This window comes from Panthera leo, chromosome A1, assembly GCF_018350215.1.
Source record: "Panthera leo isolate Ple1 chromosome A1, P.leo_Ple1_pat1.1, whole genome shotgun sequence".
In the NCBI taxonomy this organism is placed as follows: Eukaryota; Metazoa; Chordata; class Mammalia; order Carnivora; family Felidae; genus Panthera; species Panthera leo.
Window position 1 is genome coordinate 112,058,408 of NC_056679.1, and position 23,398 is coordinate 112,081,805.

The window sequence follows — 23,398 nt, forward strand, 5'->3', positions numbered from 1 at the left end:
GGATCCTCGGTCTCCCTCTCTGCCCCTCCCCTGTTCTCTCTCCAAAATAAATAAAATAAACTTTGTTTTTAAAGATTCTTTCTCTTCTTCTCCTTTCCCCTCTCCCATGATCACGTGCTCTCTTTCGCTCTAAAAAAAAAAAAATTAAAGAGTCTTCTTGACTTTTCTCGTTTTTTCTTCGTTTTCTTCATACGTTTCTTAAATTCCGCATATGAGTGAAAGCATATGGTAGACTAAAGAACTTTCTGCGTGAAGGAAAAATGCAGAGTTAGTCTTTGGAACAATTGCAAGGGAGATAGAGGTGGGGAGCGTGCATCTCAAAGATGCTTACCTCACTGTCCCCCATTCCATCACCCAGGGAACTTTCCACAATTCTGGTATCTGCCTCCTGTCCCTTTCCATAAATGTTGACTCCAATTTTCCTTTTCATGATGATTGCGTTACCATCATGTGCACCAGCTATTATATAGTATTGCTCTCTGGTGGATGGAACTATTGGTCCCTTATAGAATGGGCCCAGAATGCTGCCATTTTGAACCCTGTCAACAAAGGAGGAGACAGAACAATTAAAAGAGAAAAAGGACTGCCAACTCTCACATCTTATTACAAGGAGTCTTTTCCCCCTGGATCTCTTGCCCTAACTCACCAGGGACTGATGAATTGTACCTGTGATAACTGTTTCTGAATTAAGAATCAATAAGTAACAAGCAGGACTACACTTTGGCCTCTCGGTTTTAAAAAATACCCTGGGGCTGGCTCTAGGTTGAGAAGGTAGGCGTGATTTGGGGAGAAGAGGATTTGCCGAATTTCAAAACCGCTCTTGTATTTTCCAGGGTAGGCTAACTTCTGTAACACATAAGCTACACATTTCACTACGTTACACAGGAAAGTTTATTTCTTCTGCGTCGGGCTTTCCTACATAGCAGAGCAACCCCCTTGCTGTGATGTATTGAGAGTCAGCCCTCAATAGAAGGGTTTGTTAAAAAAAAAATTGTTTTCTTTCTTGTGCAGTGTCCCACCATAGATTTTCCTGGTCAGGTGACTCTCCTGTATGGCTCTCCTCCACCTGATGTCACAGGAACTCAGGCTGTTTCTGTTTGATGTCTCTGCCCTCTTCTAGGGCCTCAGAGAACTCTCCAATTAGCCAGTAGCAAGGAAAAGGTAATCAAGGCTTGCACACAGGAAAGTTTATGAGCCAGACTTGGAATTATACCCACTTTGGGCATTTCATTGGCCACCATCCAGTCAAATGGCCACACCCACCTGAGAAAGAGGCTAGGAAGTATAGCTTAGTGGTGGCCCAGGAGGAATAGGTAAATGGTTTGTGAACAGCTATCAAGTCCCTACCACAGGTCTTGTGTCTGTGTCTGTGTGTGTGTTTCTGCCTTCCAAAGAAAAAGTAAGAAGAATGTCTCAGGTGTTGCAAAAAGCCTCCAAACCTTCTTAGTCATTGATGTTCTCAGTCTACTCAAATCCTGAGATGACGGCAACACGGGATATGATTTTGTCAGCCACTTAAGACTAGAAGGAAAAGGCTTTTCAGTTAAAACGCAGAATATTTTCCTGGTCCTGGGATAGATCTAATTGGCCAATATTATTTTAAGTAAGCTCCTTATTGAAGTGTGACATAATATAGAAAAATGCAGAAAAACCACCGGCCCATAAGGAAATAGTTCAGTGAATTTTCACAAGGTCAATACAGCCATGTGACTATCACCATCAAGAATGAAAACATTACCTCATCTTAGAAATTGACAAGTAAGGGTGGACAGGAGGGTTCTTGGTGATGTGAGAGGGTATTCTAGGGGCGCTGAATTGTAGTACATTGCTTGGGTTCTCCTTTAAATGTTAGCTCCAGGGTCTCCTGGGCAGCTCAGTCAGTTAAACGTCCTACTCTTGATTTCGGCTTAGGTCATGATCTCACAGTTTCATGAGTTCGAGCCCCACATGGGCTCTGTGCATTGACTCCATGGAGCCTGCTTGGGTTTCTCACTGTCTGCCTCTCTCTGCCCCTCCCCTGCTTGCATTCTCTCTCTCTCTCTCTCTCTCTCTCTCTCTCCCTCAAAATAAAAAAAAATAAACTTAAGAAAAAAAGGGCTAGCCCCAAAGTTGAGGAAATGCTAAAGTGCCCTGAGGCTTGCCCTCCCCTTGATTCCAGACATCTGAATTACCTCTGACAGGTAAGTTCCTCTTTTAGAACCTCTGTTTTCCCATGTGTACTATGGGAGGTTTGGACTGACAAACCACTAAGCTTTCTCACCTTGGGACAGCTCGGTTTTAGGACTTGCTCCAAATCCTACAGGATGGGTGTGACGGGGGGAAATGCATGATAGGCCTGGACAGCATCGTTTGTGCAGACAGATGCTGTAGCCCCAGCTTGTGCCCAGGCCCAGGCCGTCTTCACTGAGTTCTCCAGACTGTGGTCCGGGCGGTCATTCTCCAGTGCTGTGCCATGAGCCGTGCTCACCCCGCTGGTGTTCGTTTGTTTTGGCTTCATCGAGTCTGTGTGTGCCGTGTGGGCTGCCGGACCTCGTAGAGTTGTTGGTGCACAGTCATAGCCAGGAGCTGAGGATGTAGAATATGGACTTGGGCAGACTCGAGTGCCAACTCTGACTTTATCATAACCTGGCTGTGTGACCTTGGGTGAGTCATTTAACCTCTTTGAGACAGGCTCCTTATCTCTAAAGTTCTGAGAAGACAGTCACCTACCTCCTAAGTTGTTGTGTGGAGGAACTGAGCTAATCCTTGGTGTCTGGCCTCTAAGTGCCGGGGAATAGTTGTGAGCATTGCCCTTTCACGCTAACCCTTCAACGGCGGTGCTGCACAGCTCCCCAGGCTGCCCTCGGTAGGGGACCCAGCACCCGTAGCCTGGAACGGGGACCTGAGGGAAACTAGATTTGGCCTGCAGTGAAGTCCAGACTAGCTGCCCACCATTTATTTTCCTTCACACAGCCCTTCTTTATCCCGTCTCCCCTGAAATCGGAACGGTTCATTCCTCACAGTTGCTGGGGTCGTTATCTTTGTACAATTCAGAGTAATCTCCTGGCCAGTTAATCTGAGATCTCATATTAGCCACCAACGTAGTTACAATTAATAGGAAAGCCCAGAACCCGTGGAGGGCTTTGTCTCCTAAATTGCTCAGAAATCAGTGGGTAAGAACAGACTCCACAGTCCTGCAAAGTTGGGCTCAGGTAATGGCTGTGCGACCCCGTAACGAGGGACTTGGCCTCTCTGCACGGGACTGCAAAGTGGGGGTGTGAGGCATTGTTATTCTCAATCCCACCCTCTCCTCCTTCGGGGCACCTGGCGAACTCCCCAGACTCAACTTGCAGCGAGGGTACTGGATGGCAAGTGAGTTCAACTAGCAGACGGTTCTCATGGGGAGGCTGGAGTGTGGGGCTGAGGAAAGACCTTCCCTCTGCTGAGGTCGCTGGCAAGCCTGGTTGTGGAGAGTTTAGGAGCAGACCGGAAAGGCAGTCACCAGGTCCTTGTGACAGCAGCTGTGGTGGAAGCTCTAGCAGCTTCCCGAAGTCTCAGTCATGCGATGGATCCTTATATTCGACAGCCGGCTGTCACTCCTTTGCGTATGATCCTCCAGCCCTTACCATAGCCTCCTAAGCATTTGGCTCCTGGCACAAAAGCCCTCTTTTGCTAGAAACACCTAGAACAACTTCCGTTCCTTGCACTGAACCCAACTGGCACAGGATGGTGGTAGTGCTAACACTTACACAATCACGGGCTGAGGCAAGCTCTCTGAAGAAGCACTCCATCAATGGAACTCAGCAATGGTTGCCATAAGACTACCTGGTTAGCTGTTCGAAAGTGGGGAAAACCAGTTCTGTAAATGGCAGCTTGCCGCCCGCCGGTGCTAGCCGGATTTTTTCTTCCTCCCACTTTGGTTTTTCCAAGCAGTCAGCAGGCATCTCTAACAAGAGGAAAATGATCCTTGGCTAATGTTGCTTTCCCCCTTGTGTTCTCGCCAACAATTCATGTTGCCTTAAGAGATTAGGCCTTTTTATTGCTTGCCTCATTGCCCTGCTGTCTGCACCAAAGTTATGTCTTGGCTGGCTGGGCGTGTCCTTCTGATGGAGTCCAGGCCTGCTGCACAGAGAGCAAGGGGGTTATTTGATCTCTTGACTGTGGCTCTTATAAGCCCCACTGAGGGTGCGCTTACCCACAGAGCTCTGCTATGCTAATTGGCCCCGGGTAGCCGAAGAAGCGAAATCCCACCTAAAGCAGTGAGTGTTTCTTCTGGCAGGATTTGATGTTTGGGAGAAGGCAGCCTCTACGGGGGCTCAGGGGTCAGCTCTGGATCCCACTCGACCCTACCCAGATTCAGCTAATGGGCAGCCATTTCTTGATCAGGGTGATGGAGGGTCATAAGGAGCATCTCCTGCCTCCGGAGAGATTTTCACTCGGCCTGGACTTAAATCCTGGAATGTGAGAAAACCCCTCTGATTGTTTGTCTGTCAAGATGAACCCAAAGCCTGATATCTTGCCCACCAAGAGTTGTTCCACAGACACTGCTGGTGAGAAGGTAGAGAAGTTAGCCTCTCCACTCCTGACTCACTTTTTTTTATTATTATTATTAAAAGCTGCATGGCACTTTTCCCGCTCTGAATTCTCATTGCAGCTCTTCCTAAAAGGCAGAGTGATCCCACAAAGCCCACAGATAAAATCATTAGACCCTGGAGAGAGGTTCAGACTCAATCCCTTTCACTGGCAATAGCTTAATGAGAGTGGATCCCCAGCATTGAGTGGCTCTCCCCCAGCTTGGTCATTTTCACCTGCCCTGGTCTTCCCAGAATTGCCCCTGCCCTGGGAACCCCCAAACCCTTCACATTCTCTTCACTGCTGTGATGTGCTCTTGATGGGCACTGAACTCAGCACTAGGAAACTGTCTACAAAAGAAGAAGAAGAAAATTCACTCTTTGAAAAGTAACCCAAATCCCCTTTTCTTTACTGTGAGTCCCTCTCTCTCTCTAACGAATGTCCTGTCTCCTTTGTATACAGCAGAGTTCTCCAGATGTAGTGTGCTTGAGAATTACCTGAAGCAAAAGCACAGATACCATGTCACTCCTACTAGGATGGTTCTAATCAAAACCATGGAAAATAACAAGTGTTGGTGGAACCCTTGTGTGTTCATTGCTGGTGGGAACGGCAAGTGGTGCAGCTGCTGTGGAAAAAATTTTGGGGTCCCTCGGAAAGTTAAACATAGAATTATCATGTGACCCAGCATTTCCACTCGTGGGTATATTCACCCAAAAAATGGAAAACGGGGGCTTGAGCTGATACCTGTATATTGATGCACACATAATGTACTCACGATGTACTCACGATAGCCAAAAGTAGAAGAACCCCAAGCGTCCATCAACGGAAGAATGGGGGCACCTGAGTGGTTCAGTGAGTTAAGTGTCCGACTCTTGATTTTAGCTCAGGTAATGATCTCATGGTTGTGAGATTGAGCCCTGAGTCAGGCTCAGCACAGAGAGAAGAGTCTGCTTGGAATTCTCTCTCTCCTTTCTCTCTGCCCCTACCCCACTTGTATGCTCTCTCTCTTTCTCTCTCTCAAAATAAATAAGTAAACCTAAAAAAAAAAATAAGGATGGGTACACAAAATGTGGTATAGCCATACACTGGAATAGTATTCAGCCATAAGAAGGAATAGAGTTCTTTTTTTTTTAAATTATTTTTTAACGTCCATTTATTTTTGACAGACAGAGAGACAGAGCATGAGTGGGGGAGGAACAGAGAGAGGGGGAGACACAGAATCTGAAGCAGGCTCCAGGCTCCGAGCTGTCAGCACAGAGCCCGATGAGGGATCATGAGTTGAGCCAAAGTCGGATGCTTAACCAACTGAGCCACTCAGAAGCCCCAGAAGGAATGGAGTTCTAATACACACGACAACATGGATGAACCTGGAAAATATTTATGCTAAGTGAAATAAGCCATACACAAAAGGACACGCATGGTACATTTCCACTTACACACACTCTCTAGAATAGGCAAATTCATAGAACTAGACAGTGGATTAGGGATTCCCAGACCCTTGGGGTAAATGGGGAGTTACTACTTAGTGGGTACAGCTTCTGTTTGGGGTGATGAAAAAGTTTGGGAAACCGTGGTAAAGATTGTACAACAGTGTCGATGTGATTAATGCCTGCCACTGAATTGAACATTTAAACATGGTTAAAATGGCATATCTCATGTGGTATTTATTTTACCATAATTTAAAAAAAAAGTTACCACAAGAGCTTGCTGAAATGCGCCTTCCCAGGATGCTCCCAAGCTTGTTGAATCAGTATGACCAGGGTGGAGCTCCATCATGACTTGTCAAGTGTCTCTGATGTGGGTGATCCAGGGGATTCTTTTAGGATGCAGATATGCATAAGGATAGGTCAGGCCACCTGCCTTCCTTGGGAAACATAAAGAAACAAAAGAGGAGGGCGGGCCAAGCTTTCCTGAGGCAGGACACGCCCACTTCACACACCCTGATGAGGAGAAGTAGGCCATGCCACGCCCTGGCCTGGTGAGGACGGGCACACCGGTCTGCTACACAGGCTGCATCTGAAGGGAGGGCCAGGGACCTTGCGACCAACACCATGACTCTGAGGTCCAGGGTCTTGTGATGGCGCCTACCGGTCTCCATGCCAGTCCTCGGAGCCCTGTCCCTTGTCCTTCTCCAGCCTGCACCTGCCCAGCCATTCTTCCCTCCCGACTCCAGCAAAGGCCAGAGGCAGGAGCTGACTTGGGGTTCTGGCTGCTTCTGGAGTTGGTCATGTTGTCTTCTTTCTCCCTAGTTCTCCCAGTGCCAGGGTCAAGTTTGCTGTTCTTTCCTCGGTGGTACATGATCTCCATTCCGGTATTCCCCTCCCCATGACTAATGCACTTTACTGTATTTATTGACTATGTCTTTTCTTGCATGCAAGTAATCATATTACTAGCAAAGAGAACGACCCAACAATGACACAACCTCGCTGGGCTGATATTTGAGAGTTTTGTGCTTATGTTCTTTTGTTGCCTGGCAACTCAAATATTCTTTGAGATCGGTTTACACTTCTACTCTGAGTTCCTAAGACTCATTTTCAGAAACTATTCTGATAATGCCCCATCCAGAGAAAAGCTGAGGGAAAAAAAAAAAAAAAAGGCTGAACCTGGAAACTCAAATCTAAGTCTTGTTCGTCTTCAGGAGGGAAAGACGAAGAAGGGAAGAGGCTCGCTCGTTCACTCCCCTGCTTTCTACCGAATCCTGACCAGGGGCTGGGTTTGCACCTTGGGAAGTGAGAGTGGACAGGACACAGCTCTCGCCTTTGGGGAGCTCAGTCCCAGGAGGGGTGAGGGTGGGGGTGGGGAGCACATGTCAACCGGCCACCATAAAATAGTTGACTGGTGGGCAAGACAGGGGTGCGGAAGGAGGGCCAGAGGCTTGGCCTGATGGGTCATAGATTGGAGGATTCAGGGAAGATCAAAAATGAGAGGACACTTTGAGGAGACTCTTGAGAAATGGGTATGGTTTTTTAGGCAGACAGGATGTGGTTGGGACCCGAGCTCTCCAAGCCATGAAAAAGATCACCAGTCAATATGGGGCCAGATGAGGGGAGGGGAGGCTGCAGGATGCAAAGCGGCCTGATCCCTTGCACTGGAATGACACCCTTACAAGTCCAGACTGGATCCTGTAGGCAGTAGAGAATACCAGAATATTCTGAGCAGGAGAGTGCTGTGGTCAGATTTGCAGGGTTATTGAATGTATGGAAAATTCCATTAGAAGAAAAGAAGAGTGTGATGAACCAGGAGCCCATACTTAAACTGAACAATTATGAATGCTTCTCCAAATTTTCTTATGTATTTCTTTGCTAAAATATTTTAAGGCAAATCAAGCCATCTTCTCTAGAAACTTCAGTGTGCCTCCTTTACAAATTCAGATTTTCTTTTTACTTGCTATCACACCTCGCACACTTAACAGTAATTTCTTAACATGTCATCCCAAGTTCACAACCAAATTTCCCACATTGTCCCCAAACGTTTTTGTTTCAAGTTTGCTTTGTCTGAATCAGGTTTCAAAGGCAGTGTGCACACTCCAGTTACAGTTTTTGTTTTAGAAAGCTCACCCAGGGAAGGGTGGACTCTGGAAGGTTCAAACCTTCTAGCCCCGGGAAGAGAACAAGTTACATTGTTTCAGTCGGAAACATGGGTCTGCAGTTCAGGAGAGCAGGCCCGGGGGGAAGTTGCTCTGCTCCTGGGCGAGAAAGGCTGGTGTCACTCGGAGCCCTGGGAGGATGGACCCTGAGGGGTGGCGGGCTTGGGCGTCTTTTGCAATCTTTAAGAGAGATGGGGGATGGGAGCTTACCGGCAGCAGGTGAGCGTTGAACATCTACCATGATGTCATAGAACTCTGGAGGCAGTCGCAGGGGAACAGTGAGGGTCAGAGCCTTCTGCGGTGCCCCGAGCGGTGGACACGAACAAGGTGAGGGGACAGGGATGCGGACAGCCTTTACAGGAATCTTTAAGAGAAAGCGGATGGGCCATAGTCAGAAAGGACGGGCGGGCGAAGAGGAACATCCCCAGGTATGGCAGGTCTGTGACACTCTAAAGGCTAAAAGGCTCTAGTTTGTCACTCCAGAAGTAGAGAAAAGGTCAGGTGGTGAGTGTCAACTGAGGCCACGTTCTGGGAGATAGCCCAGCTCTTTCAAGTGGCCTTAGCATCGAGCGTGCCCACAGAAGCTGATGGCAAGGAGGTGGACATGTGCAGGAGGGTTTACCTAGCAGGTGTGTTGTTGCTTCATTCGTGACAGGAAAAGCTGAAAGTAGCCTATAGGTGTAACAATAAGGATATAGAGAGACACGTTTTCTCAGCCTCAGCTGTCAGTGTTTGAGGTCAGGTGAGTCTTCGTTGTGGAAGCTGTCCTGGGCATTGTAGGGTGTTTAAAAGCATCTACGCACTAGATGCCAGTAGCCACCCCCACCCCACCCTGCATTGTGACAACCAAAAATGTCTCCAGACATTTCAAAATGCCCCCTGAGGGAGGGGCGAAATCCACTGCAGTTGGGAAATACTTAGGTGAACGCGTGATGTGCCCTTACGGTGACATATTACAGCATCCTAAAGATGTCTAAAGATGTCTTTTAGGGGGCCCCTGGGTGGCTCAATCAGTGAAGCACCCGACTTCAGCTCAAGTCAAGATCTCCCAGTTCGTGGGTTCAAGTCTGTGTCGGGCTCTGTGCTGACAGCTCAGAGCCTGGAGCCTGTTTCAGATTCTGTGTCTCCCTCTCTCTGCTCCTCCCCCACTCATGCTCTGTCTCTCTCTCAAAAATAAATAAAAGTAAAAAAAAAAAAAGAAAAAGATGGCTTTTAGGAGTGATTTAGGATGTGTGCCAGAATCCTTACAATATAATAATAAGAAGAAAAAAGTTGCAGATATAATTTTTTATACAAGAATAATACTAAATGTACAAGTAAGCACACATCATACCTGGGAAGAGGTGGGAAGGAAAAATACTAACATATGAAAGGAAATTAATTCTGGATGATAAGTGACCTCTTTCCAAGTTTTCTCTTTTCAGGAATAAGGAAACCACCACATTTTCTACACGGATCCTGGGTGTTTCATATTTATCTATTTGTACACACAGCGTGGCCATGGATCCACTCATTTATTTTAAGGAAGTTTATTACTGATCTAACGTATGTCCAAAAAGAGTTTGTAGGCATATAGGTCAGTGGATTTTCACCCAGCGGATATACTTGTGTAAACCGGGGCTCAGATCAAGAAACAATATCAGCAGCCCTCTCAGAAGCCCCGTGTGTCGTCTTTCAGTCATTCCCTCCCCCCAGGATGACCCAGGTCCTGATTTAAATACCATAGATTCCCTTTACATACTTTACAGCTTTATATTCTTTATATAGATGCGATTGTGCATGCAGTGTGAACTATTTTGTATCTGGCTTCTTGGGCTCAACGCTGTTGGTACGATTCATTTATGTTGTGGTGTGTGGTTGTACTATTTTATAACGAGCGTATATTATTTTTAAAATCATAAAGCTATTTTACAAAGACGGCAGATGGCAGCTATTAAAAACCTGGGATGGTTTCCACTTCCCGATGAATGTTCTACAGTTCTCTGCTGGGGAGCTGGTCATGGCCTCCAGCCCTTGGTCCTCTGCCTCCTGCCTTGTTCTTCCCAGTTGGCTCTCCAAGTCTAGGGAGGATGTAGGCTGATCTCACCATCCCCTGGCTCACCTGCTGTCACCGGTGATGCACATTCGTGTTTGAACCCCCTCCCCCCACCCCCGATGAGGAGACCGATCAGACAAGATAGGGAGAGGGGCATGTGCGGCTTGCACAAGGCTGAACAGGAAGGGGGGCCTGGGGTGTCCCAAATGGGGCTGGGCACTCCTGAAAAGAGGGTCTTCACCTCTGTTCCCATGGTGACTGTCACTGGCATGCCACAGGTAGAGACACAGACATCATTTGCCTCATCTGGTCCCCTGGCTTGTCACATTCGTCAGGGTGAAGCAACCTCCTGGACACTCCTTTGTTCCCCAACATCTTACAGAGGAGGGACTGTCATGATTTCCCAGTTCAGGCACCAAGAGTCCGATGCCGAAAGAAGTATCTCGTTAAGGCCCCGAGCTGGGCCACAAGCATTGCCTCTCAAGGCCACTGTCTTGCCCTCTCCCGTCCCTGGCTGAGATGGGGACAGGGGGGCAGACTCCATCCGCGGTGATGTTCTCTGTCTGCTGACCTGGTCACAACCAGCTGTGTGGTCACGCAAGTCATTATCTCAGACACCGCTTCAGTTGGTTTGGCCATAAAACGGGCAGCTCAGTACCTCCCTTCTTCATGCCCCAAGCCCCGCCTCCTCTCGCCAACAGGAATCCCTGGAAAAATGTTCTGGAAAAACGGAGGCATTTTTACGACTCTCTCCTCACCTAAACCTGCTGGGCCAGGACAGAGCGCAGACCCTCGGGCCCTGACCGTTATCCTACACTTTGGACCCCGGCGCCTCCGGCTTTGATGTCGTCTTGGTAAATGTCCCTGAGTCACCAGTGGGCTCTGATCTCCCCAGCACCTAATAATTCAAACAGCCTGGGCAGTGAGCAGCTAATCAGCTGGGCAGACTCTGCAGCTGCACAGTGAGGTCGAGAGAGAAGGGGTCCCTTTCATTCTTAGGGTCTCATTCCACAACCCGAGGGCCAGGGCAGACGCCACCATCTCCTGGCCCAGGGGGGGAGGTTAATTCCTGCAAGGACCTGAGCGGGCATCTGCCTGGCCAAGGCGGCCAGTTGCACGGTTTGAATCATGGCTGTGGCGGCCAGGCCATCGGGTGGGAATTAAAATTTAATTTAGAAAGTCCCGTCTCTGCGGCCCTGGTGGCCGTCGTCTGGGTGATTGACTGGCTGGTTTCTTTCACCTTTGCACGCCTTGGGTTTTTACTGGCGGAGGAAATGAAGGCTGAACTGGGGCAGGAAATTCCATGTACACAGGTGTTTCTGGTTAGCCCCGTGCACCTCGCCCAGGGGCACGTTTGGGGGCCAGGGATGCCTGTGAGCCCGGGGCTTCTGTGACCCAGCAGCTGCTGTGGCTCTGCCCGTGGGGAAGGCTGGACAGGGCACTCGGGCCCCTGCAGGGCAGACAGGGGTGCCAACGAATGGTCCCACGGATGGTCCCGGGGCCCCCGTGCCTGCCCACCGCTGACACAAGATCACGCAGGCGACTTGGCTAGAGGCGCCCCAGAGTGGCGCCTGGTGGCACCAGGGCCTGACCTGGAAGATTAGCGGCGCCCTGAGGCGGTGTTTACACGTTGTAGCCAGCTCTTCACGTGGCTGACCTGCCCCCATTTTCACATCTTCTGAAGGGCTTAAAGAGCCACAAAGCATGCCCTCCCTTGCTTAAAGGGGCTCTGGAAGGGCTGGGGAGGCCGCCTTGGGCTCGGTCTGAGACAGCCATCTGGGGGCTTGTTCCAGAGGCCAAAGAAGGAGCTTTCCTCGTCCTATGGCTTCCCCATGCTGCCGTAGGGGCATCTCCACCAGCAACCGTTCACTGTGCGAGTGAAGGCACCTGGGGCTCCCCGTCCATCCAGAGCGCGCCGGGAGGGAGCAGGCCTCCTGAGAAATGGCACGGGAAGGTACACTGGCTAGCTCTGGGCAGAGGCTCACCCCCACCCACCCACCTCAGTTTTTTAATGGGCATCCTAGGAATGAAGTCTGCTGTGTTGGCCGATTGAGGAGACACCCTCGGTCTGTGAGGAGCACACAATCTTCGCGCGGCTCTCAACTGACCATCCAGCTCCCGGGAACGTTCCCAAGGGCAGTGCTCAAAAGGAAAATCATTTTATGAGTAGAGTATTACTTTAGACACAGCACAACAACAACAAAAAATGTAACCAATGAAAATGCCCTTCAGTTGGTTGCAGACTGAGGTATGTCATTGACGTAATACCGAATAACGAACAGATCACTGTAATGAGTGTGAAATCATGTAAAAGGCCCAGGAAACGACTGAAGACAAATCTATGCCCCCCGATTACGATGTGTGGAAAATGTGTACCTCAAGGAAGACTGGAGGAAGATGCAAGTAATTGTTTATTTAAATATATTTGTCATTCAATATTTAAATGCATAATTTAAAATAAAAATTAAGTAAGAACAGAGATTGATATGAATATGTGTAAGTTATCGAGTTCCCGCTAGGATGAGACCCCATGTCGTCTGTCCAGGACAGGATGTATGGGATCTCAAAGGCTGGAGAAAAGCCTGTGACTGGAGCTTGGCCACTGTGGGGGGACATAAAAGCGGGGTCATCAAAGTGAGTGTGGCCACCCACGTGAGGTTGTGGTTAGGGTGTTCTGGGCATCCTGGGGGAAATGGGGCTAAGCCTCTGGCACAGTTCAGGACCCCGCATAATCCCCTGGTCTCTGAAGAGGGGTGGGAGGGTCCACAGGGCTCTGACCAGCACACAGCTGCCCCTAGCTGTAGGGTGCGAGAAATGGGTTTTCACTGCAGTGAGGAGTTCTAAGGCTGGGTTACCTAAGCAGCACTGTAGAAGGGACATCATGTTTGTTTGTTTTTTAAGTTTATTTATTTATTTTTAGAGAGAAAAGAGAGAGTATTGCGGGACGGGCAGAGAGCAAGAATCCCAAGCAGGCTCTGCACTGTTAGCGCGGGGCTTGAATTCACAAACCATGAGACCTGAGCTGAAATCGAGTCGGACGCTCAACCCACTGAGCCACCCAGGCGCCCTGGGACCTCTTGTTCTTAGTGAAGCACAAATGAATGGCTGCCACAAGTGACTGTGTAGGTTGAGGTACGGAGGGGGCTAAAACTGAGCCCCCTGAGCCCCCTACCCCTACCTCTACCTTGGCCTCGGACCCCTGCCAGGTATGCTGCAAGGCACCTAGGGTGGGCATCTCTCTTGCTCAACATACTTCCCATATTTCAAGGCGTAGCTCCATCCTCCTGCTCCCAGGAACCTCTTCTGAGCAGCTCAGCTCTTGCCAGCCTGTGCTCAGAGTGCTTCTAGAATCTGGATCTGGTGCTGAGTCTGAGGAGAGCAGGGGCCAGGCCTCACCCTCTCTGGACAGCACCTCCTTCCCCACCCTGGGGCTTTCAGAGCGGATCTCCGTGCCTTCTCCGTGCCACAGATGCAGAATAGCAGTTGGAGTAGTAGCAATGATTTGTGAATTTCAATTCCTCTTCTAAAACCGCTTGCAGATATTTCTGCTGCTTTCCTCCACTCCCCCATCCCACTTCTTCCTTTGCCGCAGACAGGACTTAGGAAACAGTAACTCACACGCCCCCCTCTGCTGCTCCTGCTCCTCCTGTGGTATCACTATGGCTACTTTGGGGACAAGCCTGATTCTGATCCACCTCTGAGCACCCTAGAACCATCAGACAGGGTGCTGTTCACCTTTGGGCGGGGGGAACAGCAAAGAAAGAGAGCTTCCCAACACTGACTGCTCACTGAAAGCCAAACACTGCACTCAGCAACCCGTAGGCATCATCTGGTTTCATTCCCCCAAACACCCCACGAGACAGGCAGTGCTCCTGCTTATAGATGGGAGACCCTGAGGCTGGAGGAGATTGGTCTCTTGCCCAAGGTCACGGAGCTAGTAAGAGGTAGAGCCAGGCTCCAGACTTTGACTGTCTGATTCCAAAGTCTAGGCTTTCCTTTGCTCTAAATCCCTCCACTCAACCTTCTCTTTTGTCTGCGGAATTCTAGGAAGTGTTGGTTCTGTTTCTCATCAGCAGGGCCTCGTGCTCCCCGCAGAGCAGGGTCTCTGGGCATTTGCACATCATCCCTACAGGCAAATGTTGGGTGTGCAGAGCCTCATCTCCAAGTCCAGGGTGTCCAGAACCAGCTGGAATCAGAGGCATTCTGGCCCTTTTCCCTGCCACATGGAAATGTCATTTGCAATCAGCCGGCTGTAGTTGGAGAGCTGCCTTTTAGGTGCAGCGACTACAAGGAGCACATGGAAACACTCAGTGCCTGAGCCAGCATCGGAGAGGCCCTGGCTCTTAGCCATGAATGGCGGCAGGTCCAATAATGTTGAGCTCCAGGCATGCGTGTTGCCAAGAAGGCAGAGGGGTTTGGAGGTTGACCAGCTCCTGCAGCACGTGAAGATGCCTTGCACAGTGCTGGGCATATGGGTGCTTGAGAATGTAGATCCCTGTTTGGTGACAGAGGGGCCGTGGTCCTGTGGGCTAAGTGCCCGGTGATGAAATGTTCTGTGCCATGGCTGCCTTGGGGGTGGGGCGCGGTCTAAATCAGGGGACCATGGGCTTCTGAGGTTGTATGTGAGTGTCATGCATGCTCCTGTATCCAATGGGCGGCCATAGCTTTCTCTGGGCTTTCAGAGCTATCCCAGACCCAAGATCCTGCTATCCAAGAGGATGCAGGTAGGGACCAAGAGATTAAGCCATTCAGTATGTTCTAAGATACGCTCACCCCTGGGACGGCTGGCAGGGGGAGATGTGCCAGACTGACGAGAGTGTGAGGAGGGGGAACAGGTACCCAGGTCAGGCTGCCTCTCTGAGCAGAATGGAGCTCCTGCTGACTCCCCTCCTACTCTGACCACACAGGCTGCAGAGAGCAGAGACCTCCGGCCCTTGGGGGGAAGATGGCCTCCCCCACCATCATCTGTGAACCTCATCTCCAAGTTTAGAGCTTCCTCCCCAGGTGGGGTTGCCCCCTCTCTGAGCTCCAATTTCCCCATCGGCCTGTGGCCGTATATCTTCTCCTCTTTTCTCCTGGCTGCTTTATAGCTTGCTGGAAACACCTTCCCTTAACACTTCGAAATGTATCACTTGAAAGCATCTTAACGTTAACCAATGCGATTCTTTTTTAATTTGAAGGGGCTTATTTCTCTGAATGGCTTTCCTGATCATATAGGAGGGCATGCTCCCTAATATTAAACTTTTTCTTTAAAAAGAGCAAAAAATGACTCACATCTGTTTGATATTTAATTCAAATTGAATGGCAGGACAGGAACAGAATTACACTGCAAACGGCCATAAAGAGCCAAGCATACGGAACCTACATGCCAGAAGATTTGAAATGACAAAGGAGTGAGGGGGATGTGGCCTGGGCAATGGGGCATGTCCTACCCAGAAGCCAGAGCTGTAGTAGCAAAGCCAGGAGAAGGTGGAAAGTGAGAGAGGGGCTCCCTTTTGCACTGGAGGATTTTGCAGGGACTGGTATCTAGATGCATGTAAGTTTGGGGTCTGGGATCCAAGCCTCCAACAAGCGTCCTGATCCCATCTGGAATCCAATGCTCGTTGCTCTACTTTGGGGTGGTGACCTGCCTGGGGTCCCCAAAGGGCTGTCGGGTAATGCTTGCACACAGCCTGGGTGACCAACCAGTCACTCCCCTGATCTCGGGGTCCTGGAGGCCTTGGGGTTGGGCTACAGTTCGGAGATTGAGCTCAAAGTCTCCCTGCTCCCTGCTGATCAGTTCACCAGAAACTCCAACATCCAGCGTCTAAGAGGGCAGGGAGATGAGGTGGGGCCTAGAGAGCTGTGTTTTCCTCCCTTCTCAGAAAGAAGGTGACTTCTAAATGCCAGGCGACCTGTACTTCCTTGAGCTCTGAGAGTGAGATCTCAGGAAAGAAATGAACACAGCCTCTTAGCTAATACCTGTGGGCACGTTTGAAGTCAGGGGACTGATTACAGGGTCCAGGCACAGCACTTTAATTGTGAACCATGTCTCGTGGCATCTGCTAGGTGGGCATCGACAGTGGGGTTCTACAACCCACGCTCAGCCAGAGCTTGTGGGCTTCCTCTCACCAGGTGTGCACGGATGGCGGGGGTGAGGAGAAGGGCAAGAGTCCCCCACTTACCAGCTGAGTGCATTTGGGAGCCTTTCCCCTCCCTGCGCTTTTGTTTCTTCATCTGTAGCATGGGACGGTTTAAAATCCTCATAAGGTTATTTGAAACATCTAACATTATAAATACAAATGACTTCACTTTTAAAATGGCCAAACACCATACTGTTTTCTTAGAATGGTTACCCTGACCTTTCCGGCACTTCTGTGTAGGCACCATATGCATCTCAAGGCATTATCACATGTTTGTTTGTTTGTTTGTTTATTTGTTTGTTTGTTTCTCTGGCCCACCATTCTCAGATGCTGGAACTTTCTCCACATGGTGGTGTGCTAAGAGGGTCCCACACTGTCTTATAAGAGCCGATTGTTAAACAATCCACCAGTGAAAATTAAAGCACAAAGGGGCACCTGGGTGGCTTAGTTGGTTAAGCATCTGACTTCAGCTCAGGTCATGATCTCCCGGTTCGTGAGTTCGAGCCCCGCGTCGGGCTCTGTGCTGACAGCTCAGAACCTGGAGCCTGCTTTGGATTCTGTGTCTCCCTCTTTCTTTGCCCCTCCCCCACTCACCCTCTGTCTCTGCCTCTCAAAAATAAACATTGAAAAAAAAAAGAAAATGAAAGCACATGAACTTAGTGTTGAATAAGTTACATTAAATACAAAGTTAAATAATAAAAACTCACAGTTTCCTAATTATTTTACTATATTTGGCTACATCTGTGCTCTTGGGGTATTTGCATCCAGTCTATCTGTGTGTGTTTACTGCACATCTCTTTCCAACTCCAGGTTCAGTGGTGTCACCCTGATACCTTGAAACTGACGATGGTGGGAGAATTTCCATCACGGAAATCAGAAATCGGCAAACACTACACAGTCAGAGGTCTCCCACCACCCAGAGAGCTGGTGGTTAACCGTCTGCCAGCCCCTGACTGACTGTAGAGATTGGCAGAGTGAAGTCTCTAGAGCCTTTGGTGACTTTCTCGGTATGCCGCGTCGTTCTCTCAACCTGCTGCTTTGTCCATCAGACTTCGATCTTCCAGCATTCCCAGGCCCTCAGGTGCAGGGTATATGGCATTGCTTTATTCAGCACACTCTGAATTTGGCCTCCTCCAAATGCCTCCTACCATTCCTGTAATGAGGTCTCTCCTTGGCTTCTGGTTTTTTCCCTGAGCTCAGCCAAAATATTCACCTTGGTTTTGTGAAGCATGCTGAGAGTCTCAAGTGGAGGTATTTTCTCTTTAACAGAGAAGCAAAACTCACAGCTCATAATGACCCTGGGAATTTCTAACCAACACTTTACCCAGGGTGCTAGACAGAGCCCAGAGTGAGAGTGTGTGAGTGTGTGAGTGTGTGTGTGTGTGTGTGCGCGCGAGATGGGGAATGGCATGGAGAAGGAGAAGTCAAACCACATGAGGCTTTCCTGACATTTCAAATTGAAATCTGCACAGCAACCACAGCCCCAGGGGAAGAGGAACGTAAAAGTGAAAGATGGAGCCCCCTGATTATTAGCTTCCCTCCTGGGCCTCCAACAAGTGTCTACAGGGGACCATGTGTTCCTCAGTAATGAGGGCCAGGATGATTCTGGAAACCTCTGACATCAAGCATGCAGCCTGCGTGCTTCCAGTGTTCCCCGGGGCAGAGGTCCAAGTTTGGGAGCTCCGCACCTCGTACGTGTGTTTCTGGGTGGTGGGGGGCTGGGCACTTGTGTTGAACCATAGACATAGGACTCATCTGGAAACGGGGAAAACCTATTGGCAGAGAGTGGAAGAATCAGGGGTGTGAGCCCTGCAGGGCCTTGCTGGATTTGTCCTTGCCTCCCGGGCTTAGGGTCCTATAGAGAAGATGAGGGCACTCATGGAACAAACCACTTACCCTGGCCTCTTCTCATTCTGAGTAATTCATTGTTTAAAGTCCGTTTTAACCTGTTAAACCAGCAGCTTTGTTGTGACATGAGGTTCTTCTCAAAGCTCATTCCCGAAGACCTGCTTTCACCCCACGCAAATTCTTTGTCCCAGCTCACTTTCTTGGCAGTCAATAGACCCCTGCTGAGGAGCCAGGTGGCTGTCCCATCCATACGCAGACTTGCTGAGTTGGTCTCTGCCTTGCCCGGGGCCATGTTGGCGGGGCAGAGCACACAGCAACTACAGTCTGCTGAGTTGGTCTCTGCCTTGCCCGGGGCCATGTTGGCGGGGCAGAGCACACAGCAACTACACGTATTCCCAGCTGAGGAGATACCATGTGGTTGATACCATGGATCACTGCCTGGAAACCCCTCTGAGTGTCCCACAACAGGCTTGGAGCTTGGGAGGAGACCATTCCTTTCTGGAAAAAGTCAGGAAAGCTTTCTGGAGGGAGAAACGTTTGGGGATGGTTGGTGGCAGTTCACACTCACGGCCGGCAGTCATTGAGCGTTTCCAAGGCGTGCATGCTAAGTTCCATTACACGTATGTGTGCATTTCCGTCTGCACAGAGGGGGCGCGGGTACTGACAGCATTCCCGTTTTGTACTTGGGCGTCGGCGGCTTGGGAGATGAGGCAAGTTTTAGGGTCAGTAAGTGGACAGCGGTGGGGATTTGGACCCTCCTCTGCTGCCCTGCCTCTGAGGTGGGGGGAGAGGGGTTTTCAAAGCAGGCGCCCGGGCTGGATTGCATGACCCAGGCCAGGATGGCCCCACCTGGTTCTTCTCTGGACCTCACTGTCAGTACCTGTCCTCTTGTGCCCTCCTCTTCCTTTCTTACAGAGGCCAAAGGATATGTGGTTGGGGTGACGTGTGGGAGAGGGGGTCTGTGCCTGGCAATGCCTGCTCTGGTTGACTCTGCAGCCCCAGAGGTGGGAGCAACTTCTGCTCTTGCTGATTTCTGAGGTGCGTGGCCTGTTATGTTTTTGCAATGCTTACAGTGGTTTTTGTTTTCTTGACTGGATCCTGCTATGCACCCTCTCCTACCTCCCCCACCCCCTCCACCCCCCGCCGCTCCCTCCCCCCAGGCAAGGTGACCTAATAGGACCCATTGTGCAGAAAACTGCATATGAATGGAGGAATGATATCATGGTGTCCTGATCCCTCAGAGAAGAAATTACGGAAAGGAAACCCGTGGCTGGCTGCCTGACTGAGCTCTCCCTGGGAACCCCCCCGCCCCCCCCTCCCCGTCTCTGCTTTATTCTGAAGAGTCCCCACCCCCTACCCCCTGCCTCTGTGTCTTTAAAGGAAAGCAAGGCAGATGTCTCAGCTGGGGCTCCTTCCAGCAGTTTGAATGCTTGGCTCAGCGCCTGGACGTCGTGATGGTTTTGCTCCGGTACCTGCTCTGTGTAATTTCTCTGTTAGGTAACACAGAGGATCGGAGAAATAACAGAGTGGGGAAGAAAGCCCCCCTTCAGAACTCCAGACCCCATGGGTCCTTTCCCTCCTTCCAGGACTGTGATTTGAATTTTATTCAAATCTGCCCCTTCTCAGACTCCTTCCTGGTTCCCAAAGGTCTGGAGCTGGGCACTATAGCTGCCAGTGCCCCTTAAAAAGGTAGGCACTGTGGGGGAAATGGAGGCTATGTTCCCCTGGAAAGAAGAGGCAGAGACAGTAACAGTTCAGGGAAGGCTGGCATTATCGGGGGAGGGCACATTTTTGCGGAGCAAGCCCCATACCAAAAGACACTTTAAAGCTTTTTCAACTCACGTCCTTAAAGAAGAAAATAATTAAACTCTTCTGCTGGGGATCACCTGGCTTCCCACATCCCTTCACTTAGGATGTTTTGTTCCCACTGGAGCGTGTGATTGGAAAACAAAGGTAAATGAGAGCAATTTATTCCCGGATCATTTCTTCCCCCGGCGGGCTTAAAGCTGCCTCAGCCATAAAGAGTTTACAAACTCTAAAGAAAGATAATAACTTCCCTTCTCACGGCCCGGTCATAGGGAGGTAATGTATGTTTCCAATCAGCTGAGAATGTAATTCAAATGGTAGGTTTTATTTCACTTTAATCCGCCTGTGAGTTCACATTCAAGGTAAGAGGGATCACAGCCCTGCAATGTGAATAGAGTTCATTAACTTGGCATCTCCACTTAGAGGCGGAGGAGCTGGGTCTGTCTACTCCTCTCCCAGAGCCTTGCACAGGCTTGGGCCTCGTGTGCCGGCCAGCGACCAGAGCGCGCCGGAATGTGGGCAGGGCGGCCACAGCGACAGGAAGCTGGAGGGTCCAGTTTGGGGACCAGCTAACCCGATGGCAGCATCAGCATCACCAGGTGCCATGGGGTAGAAGCTGAGGAGGAGGAAATGAGCTCACACAGTAGATAGAGTAGATAGTCTCCCCTCCGCAGCCCAGTTTGGGGGTGGGGGAAGGTCCTGGAGGTGATGATGAACTGTCCACACTGCCTGTGGTTTACTTGCTTCTACACACATCTTTGCTGACAGCAGCCTAGCTACTCAGTGGGCTGTTAGGCAAAGAATCCATTCTTAGCTCTGTTGGAATCCTGTCTCAGCTCTATTTAGTCACAGGGAGACCTTGAACCAGCCACTTGACTATGTCTTGCTTTATACATTTATGAAGTGACTATCCATTTGAGGGGAAAGGGACATGTTTTCTTCATTGGCCTACTGTGAAGCTTTTTTTTAAAGTTTATTTATTTGTTTTGAGAGAGAGTGAGAGAGCACAAGCAGGGTAGGGGCAGAGAGGGACAGAGACAGAATCCCAAGCAGACTCCACGCTGTCAGCACAGAACCCGTTGCGGGGCTAGAACTCACGAACCATGAGATCATGACCCAAGCAGAAATCAAGAGTCAGACACTTAACCATCTGAGCCACTCAGGCGCCCCTGGCCTACAATGAAACATTTAATGCCGCTCATTCTACAATGAAACTCACTCCTGCAGGGTAAGCGTTACCCTCTCCAGCCCTTTCTTTGGAAATACCGATGCCTTCAGCAGTGTGATGTCTTAGCTTCCCAAGCCACAGGGAATCCCTTGAAGGAACAGTTCTGGTCTGTGCAGGTGGGGTGTCGGTTTAGGGAGGCAGCGTGTTCCTAGCGAGTGTCTGGGGGAGGAGGTTCTGTGGAGGGTAGCCTCCATCATATGGGCTTGGAGCAGAGGTATCAAACCAGATCCAAGGAGATGTGGGGGGCAGGGGGCCCACACTCCATCCTGCCGGTCCAACTCAAGACTCCTAGTGATTGGAGCCCCTCCTAGGGTCTCCTGGAGGTAGCTATGTGCCTCTAGGAAGTGCTGAGAGCTGTCTCTCAGTCACATGGGGACCTGTCATATCTGTCGACCTTCCCCAGCAGTCATCTCACAGAATCTCAAAAATGCAGCATCCTGGCTGGCTTGGGCTGCAAAGGCTCAAGCCCCAGAGAGAAGCACAAGCTGTGTTCTGCCCCAGCTGGAGGATCTGGGCTCTCCTCACTGAGGCCTAGAGCTGGAAGAGACTTACTGTCTGCCCACGGCTTCCAGGCCCTGCTGCCCCAGTTGGCCGACCCATCTCTCCTCCTGCCACTACAAGCCTTGGCCATGCCCTCACCTGCCTCGCTCACGCCTTAACAACTCACCTTGCCCGTCTGTCTGTCCATCCATTCTCTGACCAGCTCCCTAACGGCCCCCTGGAACACAACAGCAAACCACCCATGGTCCTCATCTGTGTGGAGCCTAAGTCTCACAGGGAGACAGACACAGAAACTACGGCGACAGCATTGGGGTGTCCGGTGCCCTTCCTTGCCCCCGGCCACAGCCACGGTTGTGCTGTCCTGCCATCACATCTTCACCCTGCTTGCTCACGCCTCAGAGCCCTGCACATTTATGTGGAGTTCTCAGGTCTCCCTGGAAATGGGGCTCGGGAGGTTACGGTGTCCCACTTACAGACAGGTTGGGGAGAGTCCCATTCTTGGAAGAGCAGAGGAATGTGAAGGTTAAAATGTCTTAAAGGGCACAAGGGGTGATTTCTAGATTTCCGGACATGCCTTCAGAGAATCGTAGTGCTCTGGGGGTAACTGTTGTAGCCCTTTGTAGCAGACGTACGCATGTGTGTATACGCTGAATGTATGTGTCAACCGCATTCAATTCATTCCACCGAATTGGACAGTAAAAGCTTACTCTACTGAGTACCTACTATGCGCCAAGCACCACACTAGGTGCTTTATATGCACTGCTTCATTTTACCACCACCGCTGGCTGTCACTTTTCCCATTTTCCAGGAGAAGAAACAGAGGCACAGGGACATTCATTCACTTGTCCAAGGTCACAGAGCTAGTAACGGTGGAGTAGGAATTCCAACCCAGACAGCACCCGATTGCAGAGCCCCGGCTTGGAGCCGCCCCAGCGGGTGGGCGTAGCCCGTGTCCGCGCGTGCATGTGCACCCCCTCGCCTCCGTGCACTGCCCTGTGTGTGGGAGCTGAGAGAATGCAGAGGAGGTTTCTGGGAGGGTCTTTCCAACCTGCTCAGGCTGCCTGTGCAGGCCAAGTATGCAAATGCGGGTGGGTGCAGGGACCCGGTGATTTAAATGGTTCTCTGGTCAAGAAAGATGGAATCTAGCACGGAGCGGAGCTTTGCTGCCCTGCAACCTGGTAGGAGGCAAGCGGTGAGTTTTCCAAGGAGAGTTTGTGAATCAGCAGAGTCCAAAACAACGAGCCGGACGTGTCTGGGCTCCCTCCTGCCTGGTGTCTGGCAGGCATCCTTCAGTCTGCTGCACACTTCATCCCCGGGCCCGGAGGGACTCCCAGACACTTCCCTCTGAATCTCCCACTCCTCATGGGGGAGGTAACTCGGTTCCTCTCATAGACCCCCCGCGACTAGGGTTTACTTTCTTCCGGGGGGAGGGGACCCCTTGAGTGGTAGAGTTTTGTGCTGGAGCAGGGGAGCTGCTCCCTGGGACTCTGGGGTAGGGTGCCACCAGCCAGCTTCCTCTTTTCTGCCTTTGAAATTCAGGTGTGGTCTCCAGGTTGTGGCTTCCCTGCTCTGTATGTTCTGTATCTGCTCCCTTATACACAGTTTGGCGAACGTTTTGGTCTCCGGAGGGATCATCGCTGCATTTTGAACCCGTGCGTGAAATACAAAGGCAGCTCCAAAACAGTGGGCTTCATCAGACGGCCCAGCACATGGCTTCTGCT

The 23,398-nt window shown here is 50.4% G+C and overlaps 1 long non-coding RNA gene across 2 annotated transcripts; it reads right to left on the reverse strand.

Moving 5' to 3' along the window:
- Positions 1 to 337: 337 nt before the first annotated feature.
- LOC122200334 lies at positions 338 to 8,904 on the reverse strand. 2 transcript variants are annotated; one of them, XR_006193797.1, is made up of 4 exons: positions 8,760 to 8,904; positions 8,348 to 8,501; positions 6,247 to 6,415; positions 338 to 539 (listed from the first exon to the last, which is right to left on the reverse strand). It is a non-coding gene; the product is annotated as an uncharacterized LOC122200334 (long non-coding RNA). The 2 variants fall into 2 exon arrangements; XR_006193796.1 differs by lacking the exon at positions 338 to 539 and adding an exon at positions 5,828 to 5,918.
- Between the last annotated feature and the right edge of the window lie 14,494 nt (positions 8,905 to 23,398).